Genomic DNA, 16,430 nt, shown 5'->3' with positions numbered 1-16,430 from the left:
TTAAGACGTATAAAAATACTTTGCTCTAAATAATTTGTCCAATATGGTTTTTCCACAAAAGTTCTTAAAAATACATCTACTCTTTCTTCCTCATTGGAAAATCCAGAATTGATAAACATGTAAATATTTTTCATTTCAAAAGTTTAACCACAAGATATGTCTGGTGCTTAAATATGTGCATTCTCCGTGTATGTGCACTGGAGAGTTAGTTTCCACATCGCCCTTGTTGATTGGCTTCGAAACCAGTTGTGATGTCACAAAATAATCTCGTACACACACGTCTTAAACAGCAGATGAATGTGAAAACAGTCTTCTAGTGTCAAACTCTGCACATACATCATTCTGCACAGTGAAGGTCAAATATCCAAGTGATAACAATAAGCAGAACACATTTCTGAGTGGAGGGAGACTTTAAATGGTTTATAGTACTAATGTTATATGTGCTTTGCTATGTTCACATCTTAGTTTGTGTTTTGCAGATGCTCTGGTATACAAACAAAACCATTACAACACGTTGGCGATAAAAGTTTCTGTTAATATTAAATATCTTGTTTTTATATCCATCTGTATGGTAGAAAGTGTAAAAACTCTGCAACCACAGCATTTACGAAGGATACGCCAGTCTGTCAAATAACATCTTACTTCCCTACACTATGCTCTGTCATCCTTACTGTATTCTGAACGTTTAGGAACTGAGAGAAGCAGACAGACATGCTGAGTATTAACATCAAACTCCGTACTGCACTATACTGATGCCTGCCTTGGTGAACTCGGCTTCATTTGGCCGGTGGAACTACACTATGTTGCACATGACTCTTGAGACTATGATTGGTATTCATGTCACCCTCTTTAACCTTGTGACAGACAAAATGTTCAGCTCCAGTTATATAACTGCCTCTACAGACGTCATTGTCCTTGCTGCTGCCGCTGATCTCTTGCTCCAAAGCACACAGTCATTGTCCTCAGTAGCTTCAGGCTCAGATCCACTGGGGCATGATTAAGACATTTAGCTGCTTTATAAAAAAAAGTTGCCTTCATCCAGCTCTAAGAGTTATCACATTATGTCAATTTGCTGGCATTACCCGAGATAAACATCTGAACATTATGTGTAAAACCTTTTCAAAGACGCTGCAGTACTACACTAGGATTTCTATTAGAATTTACGCCGGTGACCTTACATTTTCTGGCTTTTGAGGTATTTCTATTCATTGAAAAAGTGAAGAGTTCATCTACTTAAATGAGGTTCATTAATTATCAGGTGAAATTAATTCAGCCACCACAGTGCTACACTGCGTGCTGCAGAGTCATTTTTCTCTCTTGTCTGTGAGTCAGTGCTTCTTTTGGGGACCCTGTCTATTTTATCTGATTCACATGAGTTGAGGTTCAGCTTTTATCTTTATTTCACGACAAAAGGTCACTTTCAAGAATGGGGTGTGGCTACACTTTGTATTTCAGATGATGGAGGGGGAAAAAAACAGTTTCACAATATGTGTGGGCCCGGCCCCTGCGTGTGACCTAGATGTGATTCACGTCTTTAGCCCAGGGTGTTGGCTGCATGTGCATTACAACGCTGTTTGTTTTTGTGGAGTAAAGCACACAAAACAGAAGAAGACCGTAAACGAGCATGTCAGGTCTGATGCTGAAACGAGAAGAGCACTCCCAGATGGATTCCTCATTCCTTTGATGTTCAGTAGGTCATCTGCAATCTGTGATGTCAAGAGGCAAAACCTGATCATTCCTAGTGACGCTGAACCACTGAACTGGCGTGTCAGAGCTCAAACACCACTGTGATACTTGAGTTTTATCTTCAGTTTGGGCCCAGAAAACATCTACAGAAACCTGAATTAGTTACATTCAGCTAAGACATACTGATACTGTGACCTGGATGCTCTGGCATGTACAGTACAGTATACAGGTTTTCCTATTCCCTGGGGGTTCCTGTGATTTATATTCAGCATCTATCGCAGTGTTTTGAGTATTTTGTTGATATATGTGTTGCATAAGAACACATAAGAAAATGTGATACTTTTTGGTAATCTGTATGGAAATTCTGCTCCTCCATCCACAGTGAGGACGGGGTCTTTTACAGAGCTAGGATTGATTTAAGGGTTTGCTCGGGGACACTTGAAAGAATCATGAATCATTATCACAGTGAAGCGTGATTTCTACACTCGCTACACCACTCTGCTTCCCTGTTTGTATGAGCGGTTATCCTGAATAATGTGTGCACACAATTCAACTCACAGAGATTATGATCTTTTTGAGCATCCAAATTAGCTGTATTTCGCCGTACTTTAATCAGGCATGGAGCATAAACCGAGTCAACACTCAGTGAATGCGAAAACTAGTCAGTGTGATTATTTTTTTCCAGACGGCTAATGATCCAGCCTTTTATCATTAAAAATGTAGATGTTATTAACCCAGTTTCTTAGTCAGGCATCTATTGTGATTATATGTGAACTCATTTTTTCTGTTAACAGGCCCTCAGGTTTAAAAAAAAAGAAGCCATATACAGCTGATTCTGTGTCCTATAGTTCAACAAAAAGGTTAATTACCTTATAAAATATATGAAAAATGAATGTGTACCTATCAATGATGTCTGCTCTTTCAATCTGGGAATGAAAAATATCTATAATTGTGTACTTTTGGTTTCTGTGGATTACAAATTAGACAGAATGGATATTTGGTCATAGTGCAATTCAATATTCAGCTATTTGTTTACCTGTTTCTTGAAAGAGATGAATGCTTTTTATTACAAGCTGCTTTCTTCTTTAAAGAGAAACCTGAATCTAACAAGAGCTATTTGTGTGGAGGAAGCTTTGGAAATATGTACGGCAGTGTTTCATAACAAGGAAAATGAAATAGCAATAGATAGGAGTGGAGACATAAGGTCATTTTTTCCATGGACTGCTTGCAAAAGGCTATTTGAGTTCACTTGCAGAGTCTGTGCATAAATGAGTGGCTGGTTATGATTTTACATTCACTGATGAATTCATAATGATGATATTCTGGTTATCAGCTCAAAATGTTTCTTTGAAGGCATTGTAAAATAATCATTACCTTTCCACAGCCAGGAATTTAATCAACGATGTAACCTATGATCGGAGCTTGAGACAGCGTTACAAAGAAAGAGCTGCAGTGCCCTTTCCACCCATGCCCTAGAATTGTGACCCACATATTTGCTCACACACTGCCTTAGGTAACTGCATCTCTTCCACCAGCAGACAATAACAGGCCTGTATAATAATCTGGTGATTCATTTAGAACTGTTGAGAGAATATAATTATAAGAAAATTTGAGAGTAGATCTACCTGGTGAAAGAATGTTTGTTTTATAGGTCTACTTTCTCATTGAAAGGATATGGCCACCCACAATGAGGCTGTGCTGTGTGATGAATGTGTAATTACAAGGCACATTGGGTAAAGTATCACCAAAATCACTGACAAATGTTTTTGTATAAGCATTAAAAGAAAACCTACATGAAATGTACAGTTAGACTGAACAGGACTGGGCTCACTGCACACTACAAATTATAGGACTAATAAATCTGTTATTAGTTTTTAAATAGTATTAATTTAGTCAATGAAATGTCTCCAATAATTTCCATACCATTCTAATTGGAGCCCAGAAATTGTCTTCCAATTACCAGTTTCTAATTTGCAAAGATGAAATGGAAAAATACTCATACCGTTATAGCCACCAAATGTTATGAAACTGGTATTTCTGCTTGCTAATTCACTTAAATGATTAACTGATTATTCGAAAAGTAATTTTTGATCGACTGAAAATATATAATTTAAGTACATCACTCAGGTTGTTTACGTAGGGGCTGTTATGTAGAGCATGGGGAAAGGGCATGTGCTTTTTCCTTAGTGCACAGCAGGTGAAGATGTGTTAAACTGCACTGTGACAGGCTTGTCCAGCGGGTAGAGCTCAGTGAGTGCAAGGGTTCAGCTGTTGCCCAGGGGAGGATTAGTGTGAAGCTGCTGTTTGGTTGAGACGAACAACGCTTGTGGGAAAGCGCTGCTGAGGAGGGGCATGATGATTTGTTTCTTTACCGACCGGTGCCTTTTTCCATTGGGTACTCAATGGAAGAAAATGCTCTTCGGGGCGAGAATGTCCCAAATGGTCCCTTCCCTTCTGTGATTTTTTCCAATTTCCTTGCTCGGCTGAAGTTGTAGCCAATCCTGCTCCATCTATACTGAATTACATGGTGCAAAATGTCCTTGACCTGAACATTGTGTAACTTCAAACCAGCCAACAGTGAGAATGGACTGAAGAATGGTTATGTAAAAATGAAACACCATTTCCTGTAATAAGGTGATCTTCTTCAGTTGCTGCAGGAAGAACATCTGGTGCTGATGTGATGCTCTTATCTTTCTGGGTGAAGACAGAGCTCAGGAGTTTGAAGCATTCATCAGTAATGTGTACTTATTATTGCAAATTATCTAAAATAAGTTATTTTAGCTTTAGTTATCTTACCTCATCTACACAGGGTCTATGAGACTGTAAACTGGGAATTACGGTACTTATTCTTCTTTTGCTTTTTCATATTTTCAGACCTACCTGCTGCATTTCCTGTCCTTAGGATTTGTTCTTTTATTCATGCCATTTGAGACATTCTTTATATCAAATATTATTTATTATTATAAGGAAAAGAGCGAATTATTACTTCAAAACTGCAACAGTAAATCATCTCTTTAACCCATCTTTTAGCCCAATAATTAATCATGTATCACTTCTGTGTACAATGTGTTGAGAAGGATTAGATTGTTATAATGAGGAATCAAAGCATACAGCGAGAAAGGTTGCCTGCCACTTTATTAATATTCATCAGACTAACAAATAAGTTTCTCCTGGTGTGTATGAAAAATCTCCTACACCTGAAGAAAATGGAAACCAGTGGCTTGATGGACATAGGTTGGGGGGAAGTAGACACCACACATTGTTACCATGGGAACACAGAGTGAACAGCAGTGCCACAGTCTAATTAATGACAGTCAGTGCTTCAGCAGAGGGCCACGATGACATCATCAATACATACCAGTATCACAAATGTAGCTAGAGGCAATATATCTTAATGTCTGAGTCGTTATCAAAATAATCCAGTTTTTCACTGATGTAAAGGAAAACAGACTGGACAAAGGTAAATGATGTAAAGCACTCAACACTGAGCATTTATTACCTAGTGAGGTCTGCTTATGAGCACTAAATGTCATCTCATCGTCCAATAGCATGACCTACATAAAAGAGCAGAACTAATCTCTATGTAGGCGGATGGTGAATAATGCAGTAAAATGTGGGAGATCTTTATAAATCTTAGATGTCTCACACTTGGTGGTCGCTGGCATAGCAACAGTTTGGTTCAGAATTATTCTATATCATCACTCTGGCAGTGTTCACTTTCTTTGTTTTGGTACCATATTGTGTATACAGTGTGTACTGTAAGCAACAGTACGAGTAGATGACAGATTTTTTTAACATAATTCAATTAAAACAGTCTTCAATAGTCTACTTATTTTGGCATTAATTCTTTTGTTCCTGCATTAATATGCCATTAAACCTTTTTGAGTTATTCAAAAATATCACTTTAGAGGTACAGCATATTAGATGACATATTTATGTGACAAGACTAAGAGCCTACAGCCATGCGTGCGAGGCTGCACTTTAGTGCGTTAAACTAAGTGCTGTCGGTTTAATGTTTCCATGGTTACCATCTTAGTTTAGCATGATAGAATGCTACCATTTGCTAATTAGCACTAAACACAAAGGACAGCTGAGGCTGATGGGATGTCTTTAGTTTTGCAGGTATTTGGTCATGATCAAGTATTGGACAAGTTACAATTTTGACCTGATGATGGTGCTAGATGAAAAATCATTTTGGCACATATCACTATGTATTGATAACTAACTATTAGAATTTATCCTGAGAGGGACATGAATTTCTGTACTCAATTTCATGGCAATCCATATAGTTGTTGTGACATTTCACTCAAAGCCACAAATGTGAACCTCACGCTATCGTCTGGGAACCATAACCAAGTGTGGACCAAACTGGTGGACTGACTGACCGACCAACACTGCCGTCCTTAGAGCCATGCCGCTAGTGTGGCTAAAGTACACCGGCCTAATCATAGTAAACCAGGTATGGCTGCAGTAGAGCAGAGAGAGTCCCATCCTTGCTAAATAACACTCTATTGGCCCAAAGGAAATGATTTGTCAGATACGGACACTTCTTTATGGAGTCCATGAAGGGCCACAGTAGGAAGTCTTTGTACTGAAAAAGAATTGATAGGGAATGCAAAAACTAAGAACTAAGAGACAATGCAAACATGTTACAATTACTTTCCAAGAACTATTGGTAAGGAATCCTAAAATGTTGCACTCTATTCAGAAAAAAAGCCATACTTAATTTAGATATTTTGACTTTCTCATCCCTTTGGTATCCTTTGGTGTAAAGCAACCACAGACTAGACAGGTTGGTAAATACAAGTGTGCTGTCTGCAGTTTATTGACATTATGTTGCATGATTTCTGGGTGTTTAAGGTCAGAGTTTTAGACAGTTACCTCTCATCACCCAATGGAGCCACCGTGTCTCTCTGTGGTTTAATTCTAGGCTGTTTCATTTTTGCAGTTCTGCATCACTTATTTATCATTTGTCTTTTTTCATTTCTGTAGCACATTGTATTGCATCCATCTGTGTCAAATGTCTTGTAAACTTCAGTACTTTCATTTGGGCTTTTTGGTTTTCAAGATCTGATACAAATATAAACCAAGTCAGATCTTGCTATCTGACTTCTTGCTTCATGCATGCTTACATTTGATGATCAAAGCTGTGTTGATGGTACAATTTTTACAAAAGTTTGCCTTCTTGCTAAAGTTTGAGAATATTTAAGTCCTACCTATTTTTTTATTTAGTAAATTAAGCTATACACACTTTAAAATCTGCATTTTGTGTCAGGATAGAGTCAAAATGTACAAGAATAAGAGTGGCTTCTTACTGATTTTGTTCTTGTCCGTACCGCTCTGCTCATGTAAGAATACTTTGCTTTGTAAAATTAATTTAGCAGTGAATTCTGGATTTATCTTATTATGTTATTGCTGCATTTAGATATGGCTTTATGGTTATGAAAACACAAGTGAATGTACTGCAGTGTTGGAAGAATTTCATGATAATAACTAAAGCCTCAAGAAATCATTAGGGTCCATTATAATCCAAATGAAAACATTTCACAAACCATGGGTTACAAAAAATACAAATTTACTTGTATGTTTTAATGTAAATAAAGAAAAATCTGTGGTTGCTTTCAAATCTGATTTCTTCGGCAGGGCAGCCAGCAAATACAAATAAATGTTGATAGAGGTACAGTAGAATAGCTCATACAGTACAAAAACTGAGACATCTGCTACACAAAACCCTGGTAAGTAGTCACGCTTGACTGAAATATAATTCATGACTATTATTTACTTATAACATTTAACTCTGCATGCATAGCTTTCATATGAGGCCACAAACAAGGGCACAACTGATTGTTGCTTTGGTCCCCACTAGAAAAAGTGTTAATAGTAACATGTCGTAGAAAAGGTTTCAGTCGTAGTCATCTGCACACTGTTTTCAGAATCAAGACGTTTCGGAGCAAGGACAGCGACACCATTCCAGGTGATTGAATGGAATAGTTTTGTTTCCGCTCTTGTTTTACACTGGCTGACGGCATGTTTTGCATCGATTCGTTTTTGCCAATGATTTCCTCATTTGGGAGGGTACCGTAACAACAGTTAATCATTCCTGTTGTGCTCTACTTAGTGATTTTTTTTACGAGTTGGTGGTCACTTGGTGTTTACTGGTGGTTGGCTGCAATATGCAAGCAAACTGCTGCCTGATTAGCTGCGCTGAATGAGTTGCGACCTGATCAGCTACATTTCAACAACACCTATAAGTTACTGATGAAAATATACCTTCCAACTCTGTTTCTGCCATCCACCTGACTTTCATGTCTTATGGATATGAGAGAAACAGGAACAACCAGTGTGATCACACAGTGGGAGCTCCACACAGAAAGGGCCAACTTTGGGAATTGAATGTGGCCAGTGCAGTGGGGGGTCTCAGTGACTAGTGGTCTCGCTGTGTTTGGTCTCAGTACAAAAGGTGCCATGCCAAAGATTCAAGATTCCATTGTGCACAAAGACGCAATCATTCAGTTGATGGAGGTATAAGTCACTGCAGGACCGGAGAGACTGGCTGTGCTGTTGTTGCTGCTCCATGTCTTACAAGCTGGATAAAATGGCATCATACTGGTACCACATCATAAGCCAGATCAGTCATCGAAATCTGGACTACTACAACAGCTGCAGTGTGAATCAGCTGTGGGAAAGTGTGACTCATTACATGAAGACGGCCACTGAGACAAGTGGTCTGCAAATGTAGCTTTGCTACATACCGCACACTGTCTCAAGCTCATGGACGTCTGGAGAGAAATTCTAACCATAAAATGTCCAATAATGAGGAATGGCAGAGCTAGAGGCCGCTATTTGGTTGGCTTTGAAATCACATTCACACAGACAGTTTTCTGTTTTAAAAGTAGGTTTGGAAAAATGCTGTTAAAACACATCCACAGGGACCCAAAAGATTTGTGTCCCTTGTGCAGTTCAGTTTGAACTGTAAACACAATAGGAAATGTTTCATTATATTACATCTTACAAATTGTTGACATTTTATTGCATGTGCTTGAAGGGGATACAGAATATTTCAAACTTTATAAATTATTTGCTGAAAATGTTCAGAACCACCTCGCACTCCCCGGCCAACACTGTTATAGTACACCGAGTCTGGACCCAAAACCCCAACTCGAAAACAGGGAGTTAAAGTGGTTAGTCTTTGGTTTATTGTACAAACAAGTTGAAAGAGTAACGAGGTGTGTGGAGGGAAGCTCCGTGACGCGAGGATGGTTCCCAGGCTGAGGCAGACAGTCCGCGAGCTCAGGTAGACTGGGCGAGGACGGCTGGCTGGCGTGGAGCAGAGGTGAACCTGCGGTGAGAAGCTTCTGAAGAGCCGGTGAGTAGATCGGAGGCAGGAGTCGGTTTGAGGAGTGAACCTGAACACAAGGAGTCAGAGGATTAGCAGTGGACTCAGGAAACATGATGCAGGAAAACCTTCTACAAAACGCGCCAAGGCCGAGCGGTTGTACCCCTAATGTAAATGGACAATCAGTCGAAGACTGACGAAGAGCCGGGTAGATTTACTGCATGGTCTTGATTGGTGGATGGTGAACAGGTGAGTAGCAGCAGATGAGTAGCAGGTGTGTCAGATTCTGATTGGAGGTTCACCGATGGCCACTCCTCGCCAGCACACACATTCACAGACAAACAGGAGGGGAACCAACAGGGGACAAACAGACAACAGAGACACTAGGAGTGGTACAGCTGTACCATGACAAACACCTCTCCATTATGGGAAGAAGTACACATTTCTTGTAAGAAGTCTGTCAGACTAACTTAAGTCAATACAGGCCAGAGGGAAAAATCCTTGAGTGTGATTATCATGATTTACAAACAGCTTAGCATCTGACGTCCTGGTGGATCAGTGGCAGAACCATGAAGTTTTGTACAGACATTCATGGTCCAAGAGAATCATTCCTTATGACTTTTCTCCTAGTGCCACCATGAGGTTTTGAGTGAAATGTCTCGACAACTACTGGATGGATTGCTACGAGACATTCATGTTCTCCTCTCCTCTCCTGAAATGTAATCACTTTGGTGATTCCCTGACTTTTCATCTAGTGCCACCATCAAGTTAAAATTTTAATTTGTAGTTTATGACAAAATGCCTTCAAAACAAATGACATTCCCATCAGCCTCTGCTGTACTTTGTGTTTATTGCTAAGTAGCAAATGTTGGCATGCTAATGCGCTTAACTAAGACGGTGAAAATGGTAAACATCAACCTGTTAACGTTGTCAGTGTGAGCATGTTGCCGTGCTAGCATTAGTATTTAGCTCAGAGCACTGATGTGCCTCACAGAGCTACTAGCATGGCTGTAGACTCTTAGTATTGTTCTACTGTAAAACTATTTACTAATAAAGAAAAACATGGCAAATTTAATAAAAAACAGAATCAGTTGAAATAACTAGCCAATAGCTGATGTTATTTCCTATTAAAACTTTTTTCATTAAACATTGCATTAAGTAATATTAACAAAGTTCTATTAGCATTCAAAATGTGGGTTGCTCAATTGTTTATGAACAATAAACAGACATTACACAGCTTTAAAATGGCCTACTAGTGTCAGCTAGTGTGAAAATGCCCTTCTGTTTTGTTAAGAAGCACACTAGACTTAAAAATCAGACTGTGAAAAGAGTCGGGGTCACATATTTAGCAACTAACTTTCCAAAATTCCAATAGCTTCTATTCAAATTGTGTTCTTTAATCAGCAAAAACACAGGATCACATTCAGGTTAGTCATAAAAATAACTAAAAAAAAAAACTAAACATCTACCTACCTATTGAGAATCAGTTATCACAGCCAAATGATGGCTATAATCAGTAGTAGTAGGTCCCTGGCTTTAGTCACTCAAAACAAAACTGTCAGTCAAATTCAGGACCTGTCTACAGTTGTTGACATGCTCTGTAGACTCAGAGCATGAGAAACTAGATTTACTGTGGAATGATTAACATATTGATAATCATGACAAATACTGATAGGGTTGTTTTAGAGTCTAAAGTTTCACCTCCTTATTATCTCAAAATAGTGTCTTAAAGTAAACAGGTTGTTTTAAATGTTCACTTTCAGTTGTTTTAATGTTTTCAAAGTTCTCAACACGTGGATATATATGTCTGCATGTGTAGCCATTTGTGTGATGATTTGGAGCCGGTCCATTATGAGCCCTTGAAATTAGTCATGCAGACTGCTGAACCACAATTGGGACTTCAGCTGAGGGAAAAGGCAATCAGGAAGTTGTAAAAAAAACAACAACATAGGAAGTGGGGAAGCACTTAAAGTGAAAAACAAAAGCCTTCAACTTCTTGTTTTGCTTATGGATTTGAGAGCAATCTTTTTGTAAAAATAAAACCATAAAAACAGCGAAAGAAACAACAATAAAACATAAGCAACAGCACCATAGAAAACAATAAAAAGAATCGAGCAAAAAGACATAAGCAATTTTGTATGGCCTAGGATTTCCCCCCCCCAGACTGAAATAAATGGTTTATAAACTTATAAACAGGGTCAGACAGGCTAATCTGCTCTGTCTTGCTGGCAGGGAGGAGACACCACTCACCCTCACCTCCTCTACATGTGATTTGCCTTACTTTAGACTGACAGCACCTATAAGGGCCAGCCCTGGTCAGGGAATGCACATTTGTCATCGTGTCAGTCCTCTACTTTTGCAAGTTTACACCGGGCTGTTGTTTCTGGATGAATGTGGACACAGCCTAATAGATTAAAGGCTACTTGTCATGCTCCCATGGCCAAGTGGTATTAGGCCACACTTCAGACCGCAGCCTACCATTCACATCCCCACACCCCGAATAACACACATTATTATACATATAGGTAATTCTCCCAAAATGACGTTTAATGGGGTGCTATTTTGCATTGAGCACGTGTTAGAGATTACAATCTACCCCCTCCTCCCGGTCACTACAGGTATCTTTCGGTTGTGTTGCACAGCCGACTGCTTATGCTGCTGCCGTCGTTAGCCGAGTATTGAGCTACCAGCTGACCTACTTTCTCTGCTCTCAGCCACTCGGTCCTGTTTACAAGCCACTGCCAGCGGAGGATGTGGAGTACAGTGCCTGGAAAATAGACGGACACAGCCCGCAAGCAGCGAAGACCACGAATGGGAAATGTGGTCGTGTGTTGTTGATCAATTCGGACTGCGATTAATAACAGCACGTTATTAACTTAGGCGGTGTTATGCAATTTAACGCTTTCTGTGCTCTCGCCAGTCAGACGCTGGTAGTTGCGCTCAGCTGCGATGTTGTAGCTTTAAAAAAATGACTAGATTGATGAAAGTTAAGTGTGGATCTTTGTTTCTGCAGGAGACCCGTTGTCAAGGTACGTGGGATTTAATTTAAGCTTCCAGTTTCGCGTCACTCAGACGTACGAGCGCAAAATGTTGTCATAATGCTGCCGCCCGTTCACACTGTTTATAACATCAAAGTTCATGAGTGGCCTCTTTCCACATGAATCTAGCGGCGGTCGACCGCATGATTAGCCCCTTTTCATATTTCATAATTTCCTGGGAGCCCCAGCCTGTGAATATACTGTAGCCTATATCCTGTTAAAGACACGAGTCTATATAGCAGCGTTACATATACCCAGCGCTCTTGAAAGCTGCTTACATGTTTTCAGATCAGTCATGAAGTGCCCTGGTTACAAGGTTGAAAAAACCTATTTTTCTTCCGTTGTACCACTGCTGATGACATTCATGGCATAACACTGAGGGGATTTTTGTCATTGTCTCCTCTAAGACGCCAGATAGGAAAATGTTAAATGTCACAGGAAAAGAAATCCTTAAATAATTTCTCAGCGGGCTTAGGTCAGGCTGATGTTACCCAACCTGGCAGCTTTAAGTCTGCTGGAGTTCACATTTCTCTGACTGACCCACTGTTGGAGCATTTTGGGCTTCTCATTTGCAGCTGACATGGTTTTCTTGTGGAGAGCAAGGTTTCCACTGTTTGAACCTGGGATGAAGTGTGGCAGAATTACTTGTTTACCATGCACATAGTGGGGAGTTAAAGGGTCATTGACTGAACTCATTAGCCTTTCCACTGTTTTTCATTTGTAGGTGTGCAACCAATAGAAGTGTTTCCTGTTTCCTTATCACTTAAGGGGAACTTTACATACACCGGGGAACAGAAAACGGAGCCTCTTTTTTCTCCACGTTTAGAAACTGTTATGTTCTTACATGTTATTGTTATATGTTATGCTATTAAATAGATTTTAAAAGCATTTAGAATTTTTGTTCACGTTCACACTTTGTGTATCACATATGTATATACTGTATATATGGACTAATATGGTGATATAACCAAAGATCCAACAGATACATTTGTCATTTGAGATCACAGAGATGTTGGCTAAAGGTGAGGTTGTCAGTTTTAAAAAAAATAATCTATATTTTAATATTTAACCATAATAACCATCATATGGGTAAATGAAGCAAATGAGTTAAGGGCAATTCTGTACAAATATGATTCCAGATTATATGCAATCTAAACCAAAGCAACCAGACCTAGATACATGTTAAAACAAGATTGACTGAGACTAAGCTTGTCCAGGCCCAGTTAATGTTTACCTGACAGCTTGAGCTCTCGGCTCAAAACCAGATGCAGGTGGAGGTGGTCAGGCAATGTAAACTTTTACACAAGCAGACAGTAGCAGTCACTACCCCAGACTCTACGGTTGGATTAGCATACATTCATCTGTCAGCACAAGAGCAGCAAAAACACTGTGAGCTGAATACCATAGTACTTTTGAGGTGAAACATTAGCATGAGCATGATAACATTAATGATAACATTAATGGTCAGCAGCACTTAACTGGTGGATTTATTGTGGTATTCCAGGGAACAGATTTTTCGGTACCGCTTTCAAATAAGCAAACTTGACAAGTTATAACTAATGGCTTTATGGCAAAAATACAGTCAACAACAATAAAGTATTATGGTGGTGATATTTCATTGTGAGCTTTCAGTCTGGGGACTTTATTGTCCAGAACTTTGCTCATGTGTGGTCTGGCACTTGATTTGTTTTTTTACAGGATGTGCATGTTTTGTACTTGTGTGTTATTACTGATGAATATTGCTTTGTTAAATTACTTGCTAACGAAGCCATTATTTACACCTTACCCAGTTTAAAGTGTGTCTTTTTAAAAGCAGGACATATTTCTTATAGAGTTTGCTTACAGTCTAAAGGTGTTTTGTGCATTTTTAGGGTTTTGAGAATCAGACATGGCCTGTAGCTTTAAAGTTTCTGTTTTGAAATATCAAGAAATTGGAAACTGCTGCCAAAGTCTGAGCTGGTCATACTGGCTAGGCTTCAGTCTTTTTAGTAATGATATATCAGTGGTATCAGTGCTATAATGACCATTTCTGGTTTGATATTGATTTTATATTGATGTGTGTATATATATATATATATATATATATTGTGAGAAAGTTTCTGGAAAATCAATTGAGAAGCTCTTGATGGACGGGCATGTTTTTGACTGATCTGGCTGATTAAACACCAGACAAATCAAGTTGCTTCATCACACTGATGCAGAAATCTAGTATTGCCATAAAGCAATCCTGCTTCTTGATTTGTAGCATTGCCCATAATGGCCTTATATGCCCAGAGATATTAAAGGGATGGCTACCATGGTATAAATGATATAGTAAAATCTCTGATGGTTGACATATTTATTTAGTCTCACAATCATAAAAACTCTCCAGACGAATTATTTATAAACTGGGTCTTTCTAGATGCAAGGTAATTGTGCAAGTCTTAATTCTAATTTTGAGTTGTAGAATAAATTATAGGCATGATAATTACACAGTTCCTGTTTGGTATGATACTAACCAACAAAGTAGGTTTTCTTTGGTATTGCAGTAAATTAAAAATAAACTGAATGAATTACCCAGTAAACTCCATATATGCTAAAACAATTCTAAGCATTATGAGGTTAAAAAGTCTGGGTTCTGCTCATATCTACTTCTTGATTTTTAAACGACTGAAATATTGTAAGGTGGACTTAATATAATGCTCACTATGGCCATGCTGTGCCTCAAATGAAATGCACATCTACAGTATGTGCATGCCATCAGTATGGGAAAAGTGTTACTTAAATCTATAATAAATCACATGTGGCAGGAAGTGATTGCAGCTGCAATTCTTACATGCTGAAGCCGTCAGGGTTGCCGGCCACACCCCAATCACTGATGTCAAACAGGTATTTTGTCTTTGACAGTTGCTGATAATCCGTAAATGAGGATCTGTTAGATAACATGATGTGTGGTGTTGTAGTATCTCAGATAGTTTTAATTTTCATTTACAAGATGACAAATAGCTACTATGTTTTATAGACCAGCACCAGTATATGTTTGAAATGGGAAAGAAGCAAAAGTGAATCGGGAACAAGGGCTTTTCAGATGTCCTTTTTTGCAGTGGAGGATTAAATCTTCAGCAGCAAGCAAAGTGTCTGGTATCTGGACTTCAGCTTTAAAGTGAAACAGGCTTTCAAGAAAAACACATTTATTCTTACATTGAGTTTCCTCTTGGGAATGTTATGTACAATAAGCAAGTCATTTTTTGTCAGGATAATAGTCTCCATCCCTTTTGCAGCATGTTTACATACAGTGTTTGGTCATGAACTTGGAAGTCAGTGTGCTGACTTGTGTCATTAGTTAAGGTTTCTAGGTAAAGGCTTTAAATACCCAAGAGAACAAGTGTAACTAGACTCTGGTGTTTTTCAGCTGTTAACCTTGCAAGGTGTGGTTTAACCTCAATACTTTCAAAGAATGCAGGCTGATATGTGAGGTTTCATTTTACACACCTTTGCATAGTGAAGACATATAAGTTAAAGCTGCATATAGCCTAAAATTGCATATTCCAAATAGACATTTTCACAGTGGGTTAAATTAAATTATCAGTAGTAATTAATTAGTTTTATATTGCTTATATAGGAAATTTGAGGTTTCACTCTTGTGCTGTAACACTGTAATCTGTCTAAACAGTAGTTTGGTAGTACTGCGGTAAATGCAGAAGCTATGTTTCTGATTAAGCATTAGTATTTTAGCAAATGTTTTTCTTGCTGAACATGAAAAGAATGTCAAGATCAATTTAAGAAACATTAAAATTGTAATGGACCAATTGAATAATAGCTTGAATTTTCTGTAACAATTTAGAATTTCAGTCTTCTGTAGTTCAGCGTCCTTGAATGCCCTGTGCTCTGATCGCAGAGTTTCTCCCTGTTGCACTTCCTGCTTCCTTGTCTCGTGTTTCTGTGTGGACAGGGGGAGGAAAGGAGGAGATATTGGTTTGTTTACATTAATTAAGTCTCTAATGGAAAGGTGGGTCTCAATTGAATTGGTTTGTGCAATGCACTGTCCGACTACGTCGGGCAACCAAGTCATTCCTACCTTCTTTGAACTAGCTAAGCCTTAAAGTAGGGTGACAGCATGTGCATCATAGAAGGGGTGAAAGATTTAAAAAAAAAAAAAAAATTTAATCTCACATTCTTAATGTTAAGATCTAACAAATTTACACTGATCTGCCAGCCAAAAAGAAAATGTCAAAAGTCTTAACTTTTTCCACCAACAATATCTTCAGGCAACTAAAGTAAATATTAGGGAAAGATGAAATACAGAACAATTAAGGTGTGGTTCAGGTTAGTCAACACTTGTTTAAAATTGGGTAAAGACTGTGTTCATGATTCAAAATTGCTGACTTGAA

General features: G+C 38.7%; 1 protein-coding gene and 1 long non-coding RNA gene across 6 annotated transcripts in view; one reads left to right on the top strand and one right to left on the bottom strand.

Annotated features, from left to right (window-relative positions):
* npas2 (neuronal PAS domain protein 2) overlaps window positions 1-16,430 on the top strand; it is a 44,762-nt gene that overhangs the window by 7,106 nt on the left and 21,226 nt on the right. For 2 of the 5 annotated variants that reach the window (XM_044222298.1, XM_044222296.1), the window contains exon 1: window positions 11,675-12,051. The exons of 1 other annotated variant lie outside the window; for it this stretch is intronic. The gene's annotated coding sequence lies outside the window, so the exon portion shown is untranslated. Of the gene's footprint in view, window positions 1-11,674; window positions 12,052-16,430 lie in introns of those variants that run through there. 2 more of the 5 variants (XM_044222297.1, XM_044222294.1) reach the window with 1 other exon arrangement.
* Window positions 8,700-9,758, bottom strand: LOC122888205. Its single transcript, XR_006380664.1, has 2 exons — window positions 9,186-9,758; window positions 8,700-9,092 (listed from the first exon to the last, which is right to left on the bottom strand). It is a non-coding gene; the product is annotated as an uncharacterized LOC122888205 (long non-coding RNA).

The sequence above is a fragment of the Siniperca chuatsi genome, linkage group LG14, assembly GCF_020085105.1.
Source record: "Siniperca chuatsi isolate FFG_IHB_CAS linkage group LG14, ASM2008510v1, whole genome shotgun sequence".
In the NCBI taxonomy this organism is placed as follows: Eukaryota; Metazoa; Chordata; class Actinopteri; order Centrarchiformes; family Sinipercidae; genus Siniperca; species Siniperca chuatsi.
This window is presented reverse-complemented; position numbering and strand designations above follow the sequence as displayed.